This window comes from Trachemys scripta, chromosome 6, assembly GCF_013100865.1.
Source record: "Trachemys scripta elegans isolate TJP31775 chromosome 6, CAS_Tse_1.0, whole genome shotgun sequence".
NCBI classification, from domain to species: domain Eukaryota; kingdom Metazoa; phylum Chordata; order Testudines; family Emydidae; genus Trachemys; species Trachemys scripta.
In genome coordinates this window covers 44,674,135-44,696,861 of record NC_048303.1, presented here as the reverse complement: position 1 = coordinate 44,696,861, position 22,727 = coordinate 44,674,135, and positions in this window count along the sequence as shown.

Below are 22,727 nucleotides of genomic sequence, written 5' to 3'. Positions count from 1 at the left end.
TGCACCTACAGCATGGTCATTTCCAAGGAGAATCTGCTAAAAGAGCTTTCTTGCCAGAGCTGGGTCCATTGATTGGGAGAACAAGACCTACTCTAGAGACATGGGATAAAACATGCTTTCCCAAACCTCTGGAGCTAGTGATCCCCTTCCAGGCTAAGAGCTTGTCTTCACGTTCAGTGCTACAGCAGTGCAGCTGCGCCGCTGTAGATAAGACACTCCTACACTAATGGGAGAACGTAGTTAATCCACCTCCCCGAGAGGTGATAGCTATGGCCTTGGCTACACTTGCAGATGTACAGCGCTGTGAGTTAAACCTGACTTTGTGCAGCTGAGTAGGGAAAGCGCTGCAGTCTGTCCACACTGACAGCTGCCCAGAGCACTGTCGTGGCCACATTTGCGGCAATTGCAGCGCTATTGGGAGCAGTGCATTATGGGCAGCTATCCCACAGAGCACCTTTTCCCATTCTGGCGCTGTGGGTTGTGGGAAGGGGGCGTGGGTGCGGGGGATTCTGGGTCCTGTCCCAATGCCCCGTGATGCATCGTTTCGCATCCCAGAAATCCCTTTGTTTCCGTCCACCTTTGGCGCCATCTTTCAATGGTTTCTGTGCAGCGCGATCTGTCTGCGGGAAATGGAGTCCGAACTGCTGAAGCGCATGCTGACGAGTCTCGCCAGCACGTCACGTTTGGCTGTCGAACTATTCCTTAAGATCCAAAGTGACAGTGAGAGTGAGGAGTCTGACGATGCTATTGAGTCGCATAACGCGTACGACACAAAATTGCTTGTGGCATTCACGGACATGCTCAGCACCTTAGAATGCCACTTTTGGGCTCAGGAAACAAGCACCGAGTGGTGGGATCACATCGTCATGGAAGTCTGGGACGACGAGCAGTGGCTGCAGAATTTTCAGATGAGAAAAGCCACTTTCATGGGACTGTGTGAGGAGCTTGCCCCCACCCTGCGGCGCAAGGACACGAGATTGAGAGCTGCCCTGCCAATGGAGAAGCAGGTGGCTATTGCAATCTGGAAGCTGGCAACTCCAGACAGCTACCGGTCGGTCACAAACCAGTTTGGAGTGGAAAAGTCGACCGTTGGAATCGTGTTGATGCAAGTTTGCAAGGCCATTAATTGCATCCTACTCAGAAGAACCGTGACTCTGGGTAACATGCAGGAAATAGTGGATGGCTTTGCACAAATGGGGTTCCCTAACTGTGGAGGGGCGATAGATGGGATGCACATTCCTATTCTGGCACCACTCCACCTAGGATCCAAGTATGTTAATCGGAAGGGGTATTTCTCTATGGTTCTCCAGGCACTTGTGGATCAACGTGGGCGTTTCATTGACATTAACGCAGGCTGGCCCAGAAAGGTGCATGATGCACACATCTTTTGGAACACTTGGCTGTTCAGGAAGATGCAGGCCGGGACTTTTTTCCCCAGAGCAGAAGATCACGGTAGGGGAAGTTGAAATGCCCATTGTGATCCTTGGAGATCCCGCTTACCCGTTAATGCCGTGGCTCATGAAACCCTACACAGGGAGCCTTGACAGCAGCAAGGAACGGTTCAACTACAGGCTGAGCCGGTGCCAAATGACACGGGAGTGTGCCTTTGGCCGTTTAAAGGGCCGCTGGCGATCTCTGTATGGGAAGCTGGACTTGGCCGAAAACAGCATCCCTGTGGTTATATCCGCATGCTGTGCCCTCCATAATATTTGTGAAGGGAAGGGTGAAAGCTTCACTCAGGCATGGACCTCCAAGTTTCAGCACTGGGAGGCTGAATTTGCACAACCAGAGAGCAAGGCTATTACAGGGGCCCAGCGCGGGGCTGCAAGGATTAGGGATGCCTTGAGGGAGCAATTTGAGGCTGAAAACCAGCAGTGATATCTGGTGCCCTGCACGGGAGTGAAGTGCAGTAGTTCCAATCTTTAGGAATCAGTGTTTGCTAAGCAGACAAGCAGACTTTCAGTGTCTGTTTATTTCCTGGGCTAAGGAGTCTTTTACTTTATGCCATAATAAAGAATGTTTTCAAAGTCAAAGAATCCATTTATTGAAAAGAAACAAGGGGGTGGAGTGAGGAACAGTACAATCACAGATTCGCATATGTCCTGTCTGGTGTGCTGTGCAGTGAGTGCTGCACTTCAGGGCAGCTATACTGCATGGTGATGGGGGTTGAGTGCAGAGGGTAAGGGTCATGGTTTTCAGGGCTGGGTGGTGAAGATACTGGTGTTGGAGGCAGCGGGGGGCGCGAAGAACGCAGAAATTTGGGAAAGTGGGTTGGAGGTGACAGTGAGGCACAATGGAAAGAGTTTTGGGATAAGGGCTGTAGGGAGGTGGCGTTTGTGTTTGCAGTACTGCTCCTCTTTCTGCATGGCTCCCAGCTCCTGGATAGCGTCTGCTTGGCGCTCCAGGATGCTTATGAGCCTATCAGTGCTTTGCTGCTGGTGCTCCGTGCTTTGCCGCCAGTGCACTGCGTTTTCCTGGTGGATCCTGCTTTCTCTCTCCCTCCAGTCCTGTGCTTTCTCATTCTCTTTAATAGATTGCCGCATCACTTCTTGCAGCATGTCTTCTTTGCTTTTTCTCTTCCTGAGTCTTTGCAGTCTCTGAGCAGGCGATAAGAGGGACGGCTGAGGTCTCAAGGTTGATGCAGCTGTATAGGCAAAACGCAACATTTAACAGAGGCAGCATTGTTTATACCAGACACAGTAATGATTCCCCCCACACTTAAGGAGTAGAAAACACACAGGGTCTACACAATAGCATAATTTTCCCGTCCAAAACAGAGCACACATATCCCACGGGAGCCTCAAAATGGTGAGTAAGGGGAACTGATTGTTTCAGGGCTGCACTGTCCTCTGGGTTTCTGTGCCTTGGGGAAAGCCAACAGCTTCAGAGGGCACCTACACAGAACACTATCCCAACATTTTCCACAGGAGTTCGTCCTGGACGATATCTCGCTGCTGAGGGTGACCTGGGAAACAAGGGAGGGTCTTCTACTGCAATGCGTCTTCCACACTGGCCCATATGCAGCTTGCCTGTGTGCAGCAATTGTCCCTCCGCCCCTCGTGGCACAGTGGCGCGGACACGTTAGCCTGGCTGGGACAAGGACCACGGTGGCTCTCCCGATAAACCTGTGCAAGCGCATTGCACATGTTCTGGATGAGACATTTGAGATTACCGAGGCCAATTACCGCGATGTGATAAACCACATCAATGCACTATTCCGCATCTAGGCATGCATGCCTAACTGTCCTCTCCCAAAGAGCCCGCACCGAAAAAATTCCTTCCCGAAAAAAAAAAAAAACGCTTACCGGGAACCTGCTCTTCTGTTTGTCCTCCACCAAGTACAGGCCGCTGCGACTGGCTACCTTCCTCCTGGCTCGAGAAGAGCTCCTGGCTGCATGGCTCCAGGGATTCCGGGGTGTCTCCATCCGGCCCACCACCATCACTCCCGTTTTCCTCCTCCTCCTCCTCCTCCTCCCCCCCACACTGGCTCTGAAGTGTCCATGGTGGTGCTCGGAGTGGAGGTGGGGTTAACCCCAAGTATCGCATTCAGCTCTTTGTAGAATCGGCAGGTCACAGGGGGAGCACCCGAGTGGCCGTTTGCATCGCGGGCTTTGCGATAGGCACTCTGCAGCTCCTTCACTTTAATCCTGCACTGCAGGATGTCCCGGTCATGGCCCTTTTCCATCATGTCCTTTGATACCTTCCCGAAGGTATCGTAATTCCTACAGATGGAGCGCAGCTGGGACTGTACAGCTTCCTCTCCCCAAACACTGATGAGGTCCAGCAACTCGCCATTGCTCCATGCTGGGGCTCGCTTGGCACGTGGAGGCATGGTCACCTGGAAAGATTCGCTGATAGCATTCCACACCACGCCAGGCTGAGCAAACAGGAAGGGGATTTTTAAAATTCCCGGGGAATGTAAAGGGTCGGTCACATGATTGGTTACCTCAGGCCAGGGCAGTAGAGTTTGAACTGATGACCAGAGTGGCTAGAACAGGCATTGTGGGATACTGCCGAATAATTCTGGAGGCCATTCACAGTGCATTGGGCAGCCACACTGGCGCCGCAGCGCTGTAGCAGCAGTACTGCACTCGCTATTCCTCTCGGAGAGGTGGAGTACATGCAGCACTGCAACCACGGAGATACAGCGCTGCAAATGCCTTGCCAGTGTGGACGGGGAGTGAGTTACAGTGCTGGGGGAGCCTTTACAGCGCTGTAACTCGCAAGTGTAGCCAAGGCCTATGTCGATGGGAGACCGTCTCCCCATGACCTAGCACTGTTTACAGGGTGGGGTTAGGTGGGTATAACTACATTGCTCTGGGAGGTGGATTTTTCTCACCCCTGAGTGATGCAGTTCTACCAATATAGGTCTGTAGTGTAGACCTGGCCTAAGAAACATTTCCCCACTGCCCCCACCAAAATACATTTATCGAGTTAGAGACAAAATCCTGTAACTCTAGCCATAGTAGAAATCTCCACTTAATTATGAAGTTTCAAAAAGTGAATGTTCATTATAGAAGAGGGGCCCAAGGACCAGACTCCTGGGTCTGGCCAGTCTGGCTCGGTGCAGCAGGACCCAGGTGAGAATAGAGGAGAAATGTGGCTCCTGTTTCCCGGAGCCTAGAGCTGGCTGGGGCCCAAGCCAGTTTGCACTGTAAATCCAGGCACACATAGGTACTGTCTTATTAGCAAAGGCTGTAGCAGCTTGTTGCACAAGCGTTCACATACCCCCTGCATTTGTCTACAAATTAGTGTTCTAGGATTATAAAGGGACACCCCTGTACCAGGGTTTAGGGTGCAGTTTTTTGGCTCACTGTCCCATACCGTCCTGAACACACCCTGGGCCTTTGTGCAACCCATAGTCTGAGAAACCCTGAGAAACTGATATACTTAATTTGCAAGATATATTGAATAGACTCATATCACAATGTGTGTTGTGAATGAGGGGAAGGGGTGAGAGCGTTCCATTCAGTTTTCCCAAGTGTTGATGTGGTTTATAGACCATGCATCTCCCATCTGGAGAAGCTAAAAGTCACATTGAAAACTTTTAGTTCTCACCATAAAATCTTGAACCAGAGCCTTATTTTTCTGGCTCTTCACCATGTCTTGTACTCAGATTTCTTCCCTTTTTGATCTATTGCCAATAGATAAGTAAACACTGAGTGGGATTAACAGTTAAAGGGTTTCTTGCTGTTTTTTTTTTTAAATGTTCTGTGAAATGAGAAAGCTGTTCAAACAAACCTATAAAATATCACAATCTGTCTCTTCCCCTGGTAAATACAACCACACCTTCCTGGGAAAACAATAGGTTTTATAACTGCAACCTAATACAATAAATCTAAATCACTTCATCATCATAAATCATGCTTAAATACCATGTTTCAGGATAATGATGTTTAGCAGTGTCATGGTGTCAAAAGAGGAGTGAAAAGACTTGACGCGACAGATGAACACAAGTTTGAACTTTTCTTGAGATCTTTGATTAAGAAGTCCATCTCTTACTCTGGAGAATGGTGCTCTCCCATGTATTACATGATAATAATCTTGTGTGACAAGTTTCTATTAGGAGACTGTCAAGGAATTAATGGTTTTCCATCTAGGCATTTAAAGACTACATGATTGAAATGCACATGCACATTCAAAGTTGAACAGGCAGGCAGGATATTGAAATTAAACAGCTACCTGAACAGAATGGAGAAGACAGAAACAAGTCCTCTGGTGGTATAATGCTACTGAAGTTATGCCAGCAAATTATTTGGCCCAATGAGTTCAGGCAGTAAGTGCTGTGGTATACGCGCCCACATCCACAGTGACTACAGACTCAGCCCTGGGGGTTGGAGGTGCTGAAAAGCTGGAAATTTGGTAGTGTTGCAGCCTCAAATTTCCATTTATTATAAAATAATCGGAGGGAATGCTATCTCCTGTACTTACAGAATGCTTCCTTTAACGTAGCCTCACAATCTCTGAAATACTCATCCTCACTCCAGACCTAGCGAGATAGGGAAGTACTGTCCAGGGTGACAGAGGAAGACTGTGGAAGAGCAAGGAGTTGAACCCAGGTCTCCTGACTGCAAGGTTATCACCCCTAACCCTTACCTCTTCATTTCTTTTTTCAGTCTAGGTCTATCAGCCCTATCATTATTGAAGTTTCCTTCTAGAAAAGCCTTCTTCCCAAACCTGCTTTGGGGTCACTGATGCTAAATGAGTGCATTTGGGAAGCCACAACTCTGGATCTAGGGTTTCTGGGTGTAAATCAGCAGGGAGCACAATTAGGGAGCACAACCACTAACGGAAGAGGTGGTAACTTATTCAAAATCTCTAACAATAATAGTGTAACATATATTACTTAAGTGCCATTGTCATAGCATCTACAGATACCGAGAACTGGTGGAATCTGATCTGTTTTATCTATCTAATCACGCTTGAAGTGGGGACGGGGGCGGGGGGGGGAGTATTTCCTTCCAGACTATCCTTTTTAACCGAAGAATGTGAACAAAATCTACTAATCATGTTTAAAAAAAAAACAAAAAGAACTTTGGCATCTGTATTTTTGAGGTTGCCATTGCTAATCTCAGTATCAGCACAGGAGTGGGAAAACCAGACATGGATTTGTTATAAGCCGCAGGAAGTCTTGTGAGAACAGGCCGTCTCCAAGTATCCCAGTGCTTTCTGCTTCCACTTGGGTTGGATAGACTCAAAACAATCCCCCTTGTCATAACCTGGCTTTCCTGTTTCCAACTCTAGCTGAGAAAAGTAAGAATTAAAAACGTGGAGGTGGGGGGGAATTAGTTACCATTTTTTCCAAAGCTCAAAAAATTCAGGTTGGTCCTTACTCCCGCACTTTATGCATTCTTTTAAAGTATGCAGCTTGTGCCGTATCTGCTATGCCTTGTAGCCTATGTGCCGTTACTTCACATGGAGAGAAGGGCCCCTACTCTGCTGCAAAGGTAGCTGCCATTATGTGTTCAGCTATAGCCTCCTGTGGAAGATAATATTATATATATCTACATACACACACTCTCTCTTGCTCTCTTGCATGGAGACCTAGAGTCCTTCTGGGGCACCTGGCATTAGACAGGATACTGGGCTAGATGGACCTTTGCTCTGAGCCAGTATGGCCATTCTTATGCTCTGATTATCCTTTCAACTGACACCAGTGTAGCTCCATTGACTACAACACAGTTACTCTTGGTTTACACTGGAGTGATAGAAGAACAAAGGCCTCTGTTTTATACTCTCTTGTGTTTGTCACGTGATAAAAAATGAAGGTCACTATCTGAAAGCAGGGTGGTGCTCTTTGTGAATGGAAAAAGACAATGATTCCTGCTTATTGCCCTCTTCAAACTCAGTTATTTCATAGCAGTGCTGTTGCCTGGGCTCTAGGGGCTTGAGCTGGCTCCCATTCAACTCAATGGGAGTTCTGCCATCCACTTGAGTGGGAACTGGATCAGACCCTAGCAATAAAGAAAAAGGTTTGGAGGTATCCTGGCAAGCAGCGAGTTCTCTTGGGCATGCTTGTGAACCTGAATAGGAAGGATTTCCACTTCACACACTCCACCTTTAACCTGTGGCAGATTGACATTTCCTGTCTTGGGGGATTGTTTAGTGCAACAAAATCAAAGGCTCATCAGCTGAGATGGATCGAAAATAGCAGGGTTGGATTCAGCACTAACACACCTCCCAAGTTTTGAGATAAGGTTTAATTCAAGACCCACGTTTACAGTGAAAGTAAGAAGGGAGCCCTCACCATCCCAGAGACGAACGTGTGCTGAGGTAGCCAAAGTGAGATAGGAAATTTTAAAAAAGTTAGGACTGTTCTGTACATTTGTCAATCCATTTCTGGGGCAAAGTACAATCTACAGGCACATTCCAAAGGGGATATTGAATATTTTATTGACAGCTCAGTCCTAATGAACTGGTTTCCACGGTCACTATCTATAAAGTCTTCCCCTTGAATTTGTGGGGGGGCGGGAAGAGGCAGTGCCTCTTTCCTGTAAACCCCCGCTGAGAGCAATGCAGGGAAACACACCAATGCAGGGAGACTTTTCAGTAAGTCTCACAAATCTTTCCTTTGATCCCTGACAGTTTTGCTTTCCTGGAGCAGGGAACAACAAATACACAATCTTAAGATGAGCATTCCTGACTCATTAATGAGCCTTTAGAAATGTGCCAGTTAGATCATCTAAAAATAGCTCAGGTACCCATGAGAAAAGGTTACTTGCCAAACTATGAGTAAACAGAGAGGCTGTTGCCCAATAGACCCGAAAGCAAACGAGCCCACACCTCAAACATTCCCTAGTGAACACTCAGAAGCTAGGTTAGGTAAGTTCATTTCTCAGGAAAGGTTTATATTTGTTGCAGATACAGCCACAGTGAAGCTCTACTTACACTCCCGTACTTCAGGGCCCTGAACAATCCCTCACCCCCGCCTACACTGGATCTTGTTTCTCACTTCAAGGCAGCAATTATCTCTTTGTTCGTGTTTGTACAGCACCTTGCACAAGGGGGCCCTAGTCCTGAGTCAGGCTTTGTCAATGGTCCCTCACTCCACCAGTGATACCAGCCTCAGCATACCCTTCTTCAGTTCATTTTTCCACGCTATAGAGGTTCTTATAGCACACTCATTGCCGTAGTATCTGAGCACCTTCCAGTAGGGCTTTAAGGAGCATGACTAACATCTGTTACATGCTTGTTCTCTCATCCGCTCCGCTGGGGAGAAGCACATGTGTTGGAATGTTTGGTTTGGAGATTTATTTATTTATTTAAATATCTACATGCACATCGCTGGGCGTTTGATTGAGAAAGTAAGGGCCAAGAAATGTGCCTTGCGCTTAGACCAGAAGGTGGTGAGATTTGTCATAGTCCTTACTATCTCTGGACATCCATTTCACAGTCTTGGGCCGGCCCCTTATCTTCAAGCCTTTGTCCATGGTCCCTCCTCTGCATAGAATGTGCCATCAGCCTCAGGACAGCGTGTCCCTACCCTCTCCTTAACCAGATTATTTCTAAAAGACTCAGTTTTTCCATAAAGCCAACAAATACTAACCCAGGACAGTCAAATGAGTAACTATTCCGTGTTCTTCATCAAGTATTCTTGTTTGGATCCCCCACTGCATTGTGCTGCCCCTTCCCTATGGCCAGCTTGTAGAGTGAAAGCTAAGGCCTGTATTTGGCTGTGCCTTGCACAGAACTAGACACATTACCATGATTAAATACTATCAGATTAGGATTCTTACTTCAGTATGCATATGGCAGACTTTTTCCCACCTACTTGCGAGTTAAGAAAGAAGTTGCACCAATTTGACTAACCCAGGTTTCAGTGGCAGCCGTGTTAGTCTGTATCAGCAAAAAAAACCAAGGAGTTCTTGTGGCACCTTAGAGACTAATAAATTTATTTGGGCATAAGCTTTCATAGGTTAGAACCCACTTCATTAGATGTATGAAGTAAAAGACTAACCCAGTTTCTAAATCAGCTCAGCTGTGGACATCCTCTAATCTATATTAGGTTTCAGAGTAGCAGCCGTGTTAGTCTGTATCCGCAAAAAGAACAGGAGTACTTGTGGCACCTTAGAGACTAACGAAAGCTTATGCTCAAATAAATTTGTTAGTCTCTAAGGTGCCACAAGTACGCCTAATCTATATTAGACACACTCACATAAGTATCTGCACAAGGGTGTTGTGCCAGTGTAACTATATCAGTTTGCCTATCCCAATCACAAAGAGTCTTTCAGCTATTTCCATGTAGTTTACGCTTTTCTAGGATTGACTAAAAATGAACTAGCTCTGCTTGACTAGTGGTGAAACAGCACAATCAGACCATAACCACGGGTAACTACCAAACAGTCAGGTTGCATAGCTACACCGAGGGGAAAGCAAAGCAAAGCAGAATGAACACACAATATCCCCAGTCATCACTGAGTTAGCTTTGCTATCACTGATAAATACGATACACAGGATTAAACATACAGGGTGAAACTTGGCTCCACTGAAGTCGGTGACGTAACTCCCATCAATTTCAGTGAAGCCAGGATTGGACCCATTATTTAAAATCCTACACAGTTTAGGTTTCATCAGGTTTTGATTTGGCCCAAAGCTAAGTGTGACTATGGGAAAAAGACAAGCCAAAGACAGGAAATGATTTCATGTTAGGAGCTCAGAGTAATATGTACTTGTGACTGTGCCTTCCTATAATTAAAAAGAAATCCCATTGCCACAGGGGTGAAGGACATTCCTGTGTCAAATCTTTGAAGTTAGAAGGTGCTCAGATAGCACTATGATGCTGAGTGCAATGTAAATGCCAGAGTAGAATAGATAGAAACCTTTAGGTTTGGACACTATAGAAATAAAAAGTTATTATGGATTGATGCATGAGTCTTTTGAGATCTGTTTGTCTCCGATACAGCATCATTGGAAGGAAGAAAGAAAGGAAGAAAGAATGGGATAGGGTTTCATGATAGCAATAGATGTTCACCAGATCATCCCAAGAGAGAAAGGCACTGGCGTTTTTTAATCATGTTTCCAGGATTCTGGTTGACAATCTAGATAGTGTGAGTCTTCCCAGGCTAGTTTCAGGAAAGCAATCAGCAGGGGGGTAAAGCAAACATTAGGGAAACAACCTCCCACCATGTGGTCAGCGAGGTGACAAAGCCAAGGGAGGATCAAAAGAGCTGGAGAATATATGCTTGTATCTAGCCAGTGCCCAGAAATAACCAATTATTGTATAAAAAAAATAAAGGGGTTGGATGGTAAGATACATAGTAAAAAAAAATACGGCACTTGAATGCATAGCGAAAAAGAAGTGTAGTTACAGCTGATAGCAGTCAGGAAATATCTGTAAAGACCCTAGATCACAGGCAAAAGTCTTTGGGTATTTCCATTAAACAAAAATTCTAAATGATCCTTAAAAAGATTGGGGGTGGGGGAGGCAAAACATTTTAAAGTTCTTGAGCCTCCTTCTCCTTCAGCCATTCAGGTTGGTTTAAAGTCATAACACAAGAAACAAACACTAACACAAGAAAAGTAAAGATCTGTAATACAATTATTGTAAACAAGTAACCAAGGCCATGTCTATGCTACAAAATTATGTCAACCTAACTTACATCAACATAGAGCCACGACAATTATTAAATCACTTGTGTGCACACACACTTGGCTTCTTGTGTAGGCAGTCCTCACCAAGAGCGCTTGTATCAATTGTACTATCAGTGTGGGGCATCATGGGACAGCTCCTGAAAGCCAGTAACAGTTGATGTAAACAATGTAGTGTCTACACTGACATTGCGTTGAGCTAATTACATCGACCGTGACTCTCCACCGTTCAGGGAGGTGGTGGTACTAAATCAGCACAGAGAGGCATTTATGTCAAATTTAAGTGAAGACGCTTCCACAGCTAGGTCGATGCAAGGCACCTTAGGTCAACCTAACCTGTAGTGTAGACCAGGCCAAAGTCTTTAACGTTTTGCTTCAGCTCGTAAAAGACTTGTGAACTGATTTGTCAGCTGGATTAAAAATCATTAGCTGAAGAATGCGGAGTGCATTCTGACTGGAGCAGACCAGAGAGAAATCCCTGCTAGAGCAGGGGTGCTGCACTTTCACAAGCTCCTTCATTCGTCTGTTCCATAGTCATTCCATGTTCACTGGAACATTGGCTCTAAATAGGAAGAAAGCAGTCTCTCCCATGTCCTTACTCGGTGTTGTTGTATGTATATTAGCAAAGCCAGATGTTCTTCTCCCATAGGAACAAACTCGGAGGAAGGAAAGACTATCCTGTGGTGTGGTTTCCTTTGTGGCCTTGCAGAGAAGGAAGGGAGCTCAGCCTGTGAACAGCATGGATCACAGCATTCTACATGGCCAACAGAGTAATCTGTCAAATATCAGAGGGGTAGCCGTGTTAGTCTGGATCTGTAAAAAGCAACAGAGTCCTGTGGCACCTTTAAGACTAACGGATGTATTGGAGCATAAGCTTTCGTGGGTGAATGCCAACTTCGTCGGATGCATGTCAGCAATCTGTGTGGATCCTGGAGCATCTGCAGGAATAGCCAGGAGAACTGCACTAATTACAGGGTCCACCTCCCCCATGCTAATATGTCCCCCTTAGCCCTGCTGCCTTTGACTGACCCTCTGCCATTCCCTACAGATGTCCATTACTCCATTCCATGCCGCCATCAGGTTTTGCTCCCCTTCACATACTTAAGGGAAGTGAGCATCTGTTCTGTATGTTCAATACACAGAGATCCCTCTGTCCATTTCAAAATGTTGAGCTGGACAGGATTTAAGTGCAAATGGTGCCTTGGAGGACTGAGCACTTACTTTTGATTTTGGACTATACCTGGGGAGGTAAAGGATTTCTCCCTTATAAGTTGCCAGGTCAGGATTCTCCAGAATACTGATTTATTCCTGTTACAAGGTAGCTCTCTAACAGGAAACGAGGAGGTATACACAGCCAAACCTGAATTTGTCTTTTAGCCTTAAAGGGAACAAGTTCAAAGAGAGAGAGACCATCTGGTAATCTGCATGACAAGTTCCTCCAAACACTAATTTATCATTCTCTGAACTGGCTGGTTTTGTTTTCAATATAATAAGTGTGACTAGATACCTAAAAAATGTATTTCACAGCAACACAGACCATTTGTCAGTTATATACTGTCGGAGAAGAAGAAAAACAGTTTCTCCAGGAAAACCCAGCTTATCACCATTAAGAGCATCCTATGCGTTTCACTTGGTTATTTATCAAAGGGCTAAAGGCTATTTTGTCAGAGTTTGGTCCATGTGTCTGACTGAAAAATGTCCTTTGTACTCGTTATGTTTTCAGGCATCTAGTTAAGAGATGTGGGATGATTGATATGATGGTGGTGGTGGTGGGGAAAGTCATATTACAACTTAAAGCATAACAGATTTCACTTGGCACTATTCAGTGGGAAATTGAAATCAAATACAGTGGCAGAGCAATGTGTCAAGGAAAACTTGTTTCATTGTGCAACAGAACCCACTTAAAAACACATAAGTCACCAGTGTAAGAAACAAATGACATTTTCATTTCTTTCATTCCTCATGTCTTACAGATATAGGATCGAATGTATAAAATCCCCAATTATAAATCAGAGAGACTAGAAGAGACAAGGCCTATAGGCTTTGCTATGCATTTAGCATCATTCATTTGCAGCTTTGCTTCCCTCCCCCAGGCTTATCACTCAACCACATCTATCTTAGTAAGAATGACATAATGGGAAATGTTTACTGGTTTGAAGAATTTGCAGTGGAAGCACTGACTGAATGATTAAGCATTGTGCTTCCTGCATTCCATACCTAGTGACAAAATAAGACCTTTGCAATTGAAAATAAATTCATTATTAAGTCATAGGGGGAGGGAGCGTGAAGGGGATGAAGGTGTTTTTGATATATGTGGTTTTGCAAAAAATAATATAGATATTTTTGGTGATCTTATGTAGGGTTACCATATTTAAAAAATAAAAAAAGAAGACACTCCACGGGGCCCTGGCCCCGCCCCTTTCCCACCCCCACCCTCCCCAACTCTGCCCCTTCCCCGCCCCTTCCCCAAAGTCCCTGCCCTAACTCCGCCCCCTCCCCTGAGCACCCTGCATTCCCCCTCCTCCCTCCCAGCCACGCGAAAAGGGTGCCTGGCCAGAGGCGCAGGGTCCAGAGGCATGGGGGCTGCCCGAAGCTGGTAGCGCTCGGGCAGCTCGGCTCTTACAGAGCCCAGGAGTCAGGGAGCACAGCAGCCCCCCAGCGCTCACTCTAAGGTAAGCCAGGGAGTATTTTTCCCCGGACATGTTCGGCTTTTTGGAAATTCCCCCCGGACAGGGGTTTGATTACCAAAAAGCTGGACATGTCCGGGAAAAAACGGACGTATGGTAACCCTATCTTATGGTTTGCATTAGAAAGGCTACTGCCATGGCCAAAATACTTTATAATAATCCTGTTTTCAGGCACTCAACTTATTTTCCTTTAAAATTTACCCTTTGGGGCTGAAATTTGTCATGCTTAATTTTCAGAACAATAGGTAAATAGTTAAGTTTATTCATAAAAATCCACTTGGCTGGTTTTGAGATCTCAAAACCTGCAAGAAAGGGAAGGTTTTCACCAATAGAGATAGTCAGGAATTTAAAAGATGCCATTTCAGTTAAACCAAAACTTTCTACAGAAACATATTAGTTTTGACAAAGCTTTCATAAGGAAAGTTTCTCACATCCAGGATGGAATTTCTGGCCAGAATATGACAGACATTGAACAGAATAGCCCTCACAATCAGGCCAACCACAGAGGGACTTGAACCTTGGCCTTCCATATCCCATATGAATTCCCTCACCACTGGGCTATTGGCTATTCTAGAGTCGGTCTTTCTCCCTCTCTTCCTCCCACCCCCATTAGGAATTCCAAAAGGTCTTGTTGAACAAAACCAAATTCCTTGACTTTTTTTTCCAAAATGGAATTCTCATTTTCCAGCCAACCCTATTCACCAGTTTATTTAGAAAACTGGAAGTTTTAGTCACCAAACCCAAGAAGCAGGGCACCCTGTTCCATAAATCAGCATGTTAACTTCCCCTCCTTCACCACCCCCACAATTATATGCCATGTACTCCTACTCATTTGTATACTACTTCATATGCAAAATCCCTCATACTAGTAACAGATGAGCCATCTTTCTGAGTCTGCATTTCTCAGGGGGTTTTCTGTATCAAGCTAATATTTTCCCTAGGATACCTAACCTGTTGTGTTTTAGTTAAATCTGTGAATTCCATTTCTGAAACTAAGGCAAAGTCTCCTGCATAAAAGTTATGTTTGATCAGTAAGGAGGGCTGAGGGAGAGCTGAAACATGAAACATGATATGGACGTTTTTGATTTACCTCACCAGGTAACATTTATCTTTTGTGTTATCAAGAATTTTATCAGAAAAATTTGCATTTGGGAACTATAAATCATTAGCTAGATGCAGGTCCACTGCTAACATGAGGCTAGATGCAATTATCAAACCAGCTAGAATTTAAAGACATAGCGATCCAAGGGTATGTCTACGCTGTGAAGTTGTTGACAAAACTTTTGTCTTTCACCGGGGGGCCTTTTTTAAGTACCTGTGAAAGACGAAAGTTTTGCCGACACAAGTGGCAGTGTGAACCTGGCTTTGTCAGCAGGAGCGCTCTCCTGCCAACAAAGCTAATGCCACTCCTGGGGCTGGAAGTATTTTGTCGGCAAAAGTACTGACAAAGTACCGACACAGAGCGTTTACACACGCTGACTTTTAGCAAGAAGGCTGCAGCGACACAGCCTTGTCGCTAAAAGCTGCGTGGTGTAAACAAGATGCAAGTGAAATCGCTATGCTGGATTAGTAACGCATCACTTTTCAGTTTTGCCCTGCAAACAACTTGCAGGGCAAAACAACAAGAGATTGGTGCAAGTTAGCAAAACAAATATTAAACAAAACTGCTGTTCAGGGGAAGAGAGGATAACGGTTTTCTTAAAATCTTGTAACATCCTTCAAGTATATAAATGTACCACAAGAGACACTGACTAAGATGAGACACATACAAGCAGATCTTATGGTTACCGTGTCATAATGCAGTGACAAGAATATAACTTAATGTAGTTCCTTCATTCCAAAAAACTTTCAATTACAAATGTATTTCCTGTTAGACTCAGTGTATGCATTTTTTACCACCTGAAGAAAATATATCAACATGGCTTAGCATATATATAACAACAGAGCTGTTGGACTCCTTACTATTTCATTTTATTATATATACATAGTTGGGGGAGACTGGGGTGAAGACAACATGGAGGGCCAGTGTCTGGAACCACTGAAGTATGCTCCCCACAGAACCTGGAATAGAACCCAGAATTCTTGAGTCTCAACATTCCTCTGCTGTCAACAAATAGCTGTGAAACCCACTGGCAAAGTGTGTGCTACATAGACTAATAGAAGTGTAGGGCTGGAAGGGACCCTGAGAAATCACCAAGTCCAGCTTCCTGTGCAGAGGCAGGATCAAGTAAACCTAACCATCCCTAACAGGTGTTTGTCCAACCTGTTCCTTAAAACCTTCGATGACTGGGATTCCACAGCCTCCCTTGGACGGCTGTTCCAGGGCTTAATTTCATGTGGCTCTCAACACTTAAACTAGTGGAAGGGATATTGGAGAGTTTAAGGAGAGAGGTCATTGGAGGTTCCCCACACAAAATCCATTACTTTTAGGTGCTGCTTCTCTATACACATATAATGCATGCCACTGCTGCATTGCAGCACACACCTTGCACCAAAGGAGATGATAGTCTCCTCGGAAGTTGTACTACCAGCATCAATGTGGAGTGAGGAAAAACTGAGCCTGACACAGGGAGAAAGAGGAGAGACAGAAGAAATGGCCTTGTGACATGTAGCAACCTGCTACTGGATTAGGAATGGATATTGCTAACAAAATGGACACAGGGAATTAAACCTTAGACAGTGTGTGACTGTCCCCAGCGAGTCAGACCCTCCAAGAGATCCCTGAATGGGCTGTCTTTTTCTTTACACGTTGGCAATGCACTTTTATTGCTAGTCATGCCAATAAAGTCTTAATGACTTGAGCTGTGCACAGGAGCAGCTCTATGGTTTTTGCCGCTCCAAGCACGGCAGTCAGGTGGCTTTTGGTGGCACGCCTGCGGGCGGTCCGCTGGCCACGCGGATTCGGCGGAATGCCTGCAGGAGGTCCACCAGTGCCACGCCTTCAGCATCCCCGCCGCTGAATTACCGACGAAGCCATGGGACCGGCGGACCTCCCACAGGCATGCCACCGAAGGCAGCCTGACGGCCGCCCTCACAGCAACCAGCAGGCTGCCCCCCACGGCTTGCCACCCGAGGCACGCGCTTGTGCCTGGAACCACCCCTGGCTGTACAAGTTCCCAAGGTTAAAAACAGGGATTCTTACATAGCAACATAATGTTCTATGAGCCTGATCTCTGGAAAGATTCTGATTGATTTCAGTGGGCTTTGGCTCAGGCTCTATCTGTGGACCCATCCGACCAGGCCAGAAGTAATATACAGCCCTTTTTATTAGCTACATAAAACTCTAACAAGACTAAAATGAGTTTGTAAGTAGTAAATACTGATGCCTGTGCAGATCCACAGCACACAGGCTTGCTTTAACATTTGTTCCCAGATTAATCCAATCCTCAGAACACACAAAGTAGATTCAATCCTCAGTGGGCCAGAACAGTACTCAGTGTACCTAAAGGGAGAGGCAAAGATGGCTTTATGCTACTTTTCCCACACAGCCACCACCATCCAAGCATGGGGCAGACCTAGCAACCATTATCCCAATCAGGGATTGCCAGAGTTCAGCACACTCCATCTTGAAACTAAGAACATTCTATTGATCCCGTAAGAAATTAAAACAGATATATCTGCTTTCTGCTTAAACTAAAAAAGATGGAGGGAAAGATTTTCAAATGCGTAAGCCAGAGTAGAGTCCCTAACTTCCCTTTATGTCATTGGAGGAGGCGGGAAAATCATCCCTCCTGGAACCATTAAGCGATAAGGGCCAAAACTTGAGAAAAAGTATTTGAAAGTTTAGAAGTGATAGAAAAAGACAGCATAACTCACCTTGATTTTAGGGAAAGGTCTGCCAAAGGAGGCTGCTTGGCCTGCTCTTGTATGGAAAAGGAGCAATGACTTTCAAACCACCTAATGAGGGCCTTAGTTCTAGAACAATTTGCTTATTCTTTGTACTCCATTAGGAGCCAGCTATGTAAATGGGTGCTGCCATTTCAGTACGGTTTCATGCTGTGGTTACTCTGACCCATTGTTGGCCAAGTTCTGGGAGTTTGCCTGAATAAGGGCAGAATAAAACCAAGTAAGGGCCTCAGAGTTTGTCCCTGTGTTACGTGGGAGACAGGAGCCTGTTCTCCCATTAGAGCTACTATTACTTACAATTTACTTTGAATGAAAGAAGCAGAACACAAGAGCTAATTCTGCCGTGAAAACTTCTGTTACCCCATTCATTATCTATACATAGGTGAGAGAAATTTCACCAAGCCTGACTCAGACCATCAGCCTTCCAAGGAGCGAATGCCAGCTAAATCCAGTTGACTAGATGGGGGTCTTTTTAGGACACCTTCAAAATCAAGATCCTGTCTTTTCCCAAGCCACTTTTCTTAAGAGTAGTGATTTGCCGTGGTGTTCTTGGCCAAAAAAACTTCCAGCTCATCCTGTTGTTTTTGATGGTATCATTTCCTCAAAGTGGTTGCACGTCAGTGGTGTGAAGTGGAAATAGGGCTTGATCTTGCTTCCCTTGAAGTCAGCATGAGTTCGGTGATCGGCTTCAAACAGGGAACAAGATCAGGCCCATAGGTCATGAAGTGCTTTGGGATTCTGCAGGATGGAAGAAGACCAGAAAAATATGAGAAATTATATTTAAAACAATTACACTAAAAACAGGCCATTAGAATGCACCCTTAGGGGAAAACTGAAAGCAGTGGATTTCATTATGGAGAATAAGACTAGAGAGAAAAGGGCCCCTGTGAAGGATGGATTCTTTAGCCTGTCCAGGTGAGGCAAATGATAATCCTATTCATCACTAGCTTTCTCTTTCGAAAGCAGCAGGCAGGTGAGGAATGGGTAGGGACTCCTGTGGTAAGGAAGATGCAGTTATTCAGTTACTTGACTGCATTATACTTCATGGCCCAAAGCTTCCCCCTCTCACACATGACAGAGTTGCTGTTACAATATCAGTGACCTGAATATGGGAGAGCAAGACTCAGAGAGAATTAGATTCAAGAGGCTTGAAGCTTCCCAGGAATCTGAAAGAGCAGGCATTTAGGTCTTCATGGCCGACTAGAGCCAGTTAAAAGGTCAGAAATAAAAGGTTTTGACCTGTAGATTTTCTTGAGGCTCTGAGGTCACCATGACTTCAGCCCCAGGGTTCTCCTCACAACACAGGGATCATAAAGGAGTTTGCAGGTCACTGACCTCAAAGCATATGAAATCAGAAAGACAACTGGTAAAATTTACTCTGCATTTTATGTGATTTTCATTTAAATTTAAAATAAGTTACAAGGCAAGGATCACATGTAGTGACCACTTACGTTACGGGGGGGAGGGGGAGGGGCAATTTCCTTCCACTGCAAGAATCACCGAGTGACATTCTATGGTGTATTTTCTATGGCAGCAGGTCAGAACAGGATGATCATATGGTCCCTTCTGTGAATCTGTGTTGTTTTGTTTCACGGTTGAAATGTTAAAATGTCTCAGTTTCTGGCTGTCGTTTGCCCTTGTATTTCTTATCACATCTTGAAAACAGGCTCCCAAAGGTCTGCTCAGGTACCCCTTCATTGGAAAAATGCAGTGCAGCAAGGTGAATTATCTATTTCACTCATGATGCAGCTGATTTTTTGGCATGGTGCACAGAAGTCTTAAGAACACAAGAATCTGTATCACTTTGATCACGAAAGACAAGTGGCTCTAGTTATCTGAAATTGTATTTGACAGGATGGAAGCAAGATAGGAAGTGAAATGTTAAACTCTGCCATTAAAAAAAAAAAAACGTGTTTTAATGAATATTTGAGCAAGACAGAAAAGTGGGTTTTCAGAAGGCAATTAAAAAAAAAATAAGAAAAGGGACTGGTATAAACGTTACCAAGCAACCCTTTAAAAGACTAGCTATGATGGAAGTACACCTTTGATTATTGTGGTGTTTAAAGTACCCTCAGTAATCCTAGAAAAGCAGTCTATGGCCGCAGCAGACTGCTAGTGTTTAGCAGTACTAATCAGCATCAAAATGCTGCCTTGGTCATATAAAAACATCTTAAACCAGATTCTCCACTCAGTGGTTTAACTACTTTGAAGTCAGTGGAGTTACTCTTGATTTATACTGGTGGAAGCAAGAAGAATCAGGGCCTTTGTGCCTTAACTGAATTGTCTTTTGCGAACAAAAAAATAGATTCTGCTGTCTGAAGAAGTTACCCCGACTTTCATCAGGAATTTGAATATTTCACACACAAATTAAAGCCTTGGAGCAATGACATCAGAAGTGCATGTTTGTTTCAGTTGTGGTTCTTTTGACATTACTGTAGAGCTAGTTTTGCTTCAGGCCAAAAGCACATTATGCAGATGAAAGACTAATAGCTTATGTAGCCAGCCTGCTGACTGCTGGGACAGGGACAAAACAGGGCCAAATTTCTTAAATGCAAATAGTATAATTAATATTTTTGGGTATACAGGAGCTTGAAAAAATGCTTTGTGCTTTTCTCCTTGGGTCCTCCCAGAACCTTGGCTCTATCGCTGCTGATTGAGTACATTGTATAAGGTTCCCTTTTGCTACAGCACGACAGTCTGCAGTGATAGCAGTAGTAACCAATCCTTTGGACAAAGGAAAAGAAGGAAAGTACTAAGCATGGTGTGGATGTGCTGGGCTGCTTTGAAGGCCCACATTTCATATAGCTAGCAGCCTTAAAAGCAAAGTCACATTCTGTGGCTATTGTTATGAAGTCTGTTTGGAACCACTGGCAGCTAATATGCTGATGAGACAGTGACAGCAACAACCACCTTGCTTTTTTTTTTTATATGAAATTGAGTACTCCCAAATGATGCCAGGTTCACAGCATTGGAGACAGGCATCCCCTGTATCCAGGCACAGCCAAGGCAGCGGCAACACCAGCATCCCGTACTGGAGTGCCCATCCCAATTCCCCTTCAGAATCAGAAGGTAATGCAGTCTCCATGCCCATAACTCTGGGCCTTTCTGTGGGGACTGAGAATTATTGCCAAGGGGTTGTTGGATTCTGGGATATGGACACCACTAGTCCATTGAGAACACGACTGAGACCAGCAACTCTTTTGATATAGGACAGTTCAGAGATAACAACAGCTTTCAGTCACTGCAAGCCAGGAATCGGTACCCTTTACCATGAGCCATCCAGTTCCCAATTGATTTCTCAAGAAAACCAGTGCTATCACTGAACAGCAACAGTTGCAGACAGTCTCTCTTCCCTTCTTCCTCCAATGAGAACTTGGTCCTGCTTCCTTTGAAGTCAATGGCAAAGTTCATATTGACAGTTAAGGTACCAGGCCTGGAGTGAAATGCTAAGTTGTCAAGAACCATTGTAGGGGTCTCTGAAATTAAGTCAGTGTTATGCACCCTATTGCAGCAGTCTGCCGACACTGCCAAATCAGAGGCTTCATTATATTTATTCTGTCATGCTTTCCCTCAGCCCATTCTGAGCAGAGCCTGGAGAAAGGAGGGGAGCATCCTGCTATGCCCTCCAAAAGGGAAAACAAAAAGCAGACAACAGACCAGTGATAGTCCCATATGAATGAGCATTTAATAACCAGTGAATTTATCCTCATCAATGTGTCTCTATTATGCTGTGGAGTCTTTGCACTTCTAAGATACATCACCAGTACCTGACGTAAGAGACTGTTGTGCCTTGAACACCTCAGATACAAGGATAGCTGGCAATCCTACTGTCCTCGTTATCTCACCTGCAGACTGAAGCTAGCCATGAACGTACACTGGAGGTGATTCACCACTCCCTTGCCCCTTCAATGGCAAGTGCAAAGTGGGTATAACATGTTACCGTTCTGATCTGGTAGTGTTTTACATGCTCTTTCTACAGGTCTAAGTGGACTACTCAAGGTATAAAGCAGGGGAGAATCAGGCCCAATGAATCTTTTAAGTATTACTAATATAACTGTCTTAGTGGAGTAACACCACCATACAGTAAAGGATGTATGTTCTTTTAGTATTGATTAAACTTACTTGTTAATCACTTCTTCCATAACAACACTGATGAGAGAATTGCCTTGCCACCAGTAGCTTATCTAGTCATCTATTCTGTATGATAAAGACCAGAGCCAGTGGTTTCAGAGGAAGGTTAAATAAATCATGTTAAGGACAATTATGGAACAACCTGCCAATAGGGGAAGTTTCCTTCTGTTAGGCAATTAGAGTTGGAAATGTAATACAGAAGGGAACAAAGAGAAAATGAGCTCTCTAGCATTTTAGTCACCATCAATTAGCACAATAGCAAAAGTCTCTATTGTATGCCACAGCATAGCATTTTACTAGTCTTCCCATTAGATAGAAGTTGACACCTTCCCTGGATCTTGGCTCCACTCCACTCACAGGACAGTTGTCCTTACTCCCCCTCCACATGATGTAACCACTGTTTGTGTAGAGCCTTCTCTTCAGCTCCTGTTATCCAAAACAGCACTATCTACCCGCTAACCCTTTTCAAATTGCATCTAAAGATATACCTTTCATTAAAATATACAAGGGCTAGAACCTGCTTCCACCAATGGAGTGCTCTGGAAGAATGTTCCCCTACAGAAAGGGCCACATGATGCATCATGTTCCTCTACTTCTGCCTTCCCCATAGTTAATGCAAGAAAGCTATTGTCCTTCTCAGAGCCAACTCCAGGCAGCCAGTGTTGGGTAACTACTTATGATAATTTAACTGTCTGTACTGGACTAGCTTGATTATCACTTCAAAAGTTTTTTTCTCTTAATTAATTGGCCTCTCAGAGTTGGTAAGACAACTCCCACCTGTTCATGCTCTCTGTATGTGTGTATATATATCTCCTCAATATATGTTCCATTCTATATGCATCCGAAGAAGTGGGCTGTAGTCCACGAAAGCTTATGCTCTAATAAATTTGTTAGTCTCTAAGGTGCCACAAGTACTCCTGTTCTTCTTTTTACTTATGATAATGAGCATCAGCTGTGCTGGATCATCCTGTTTCT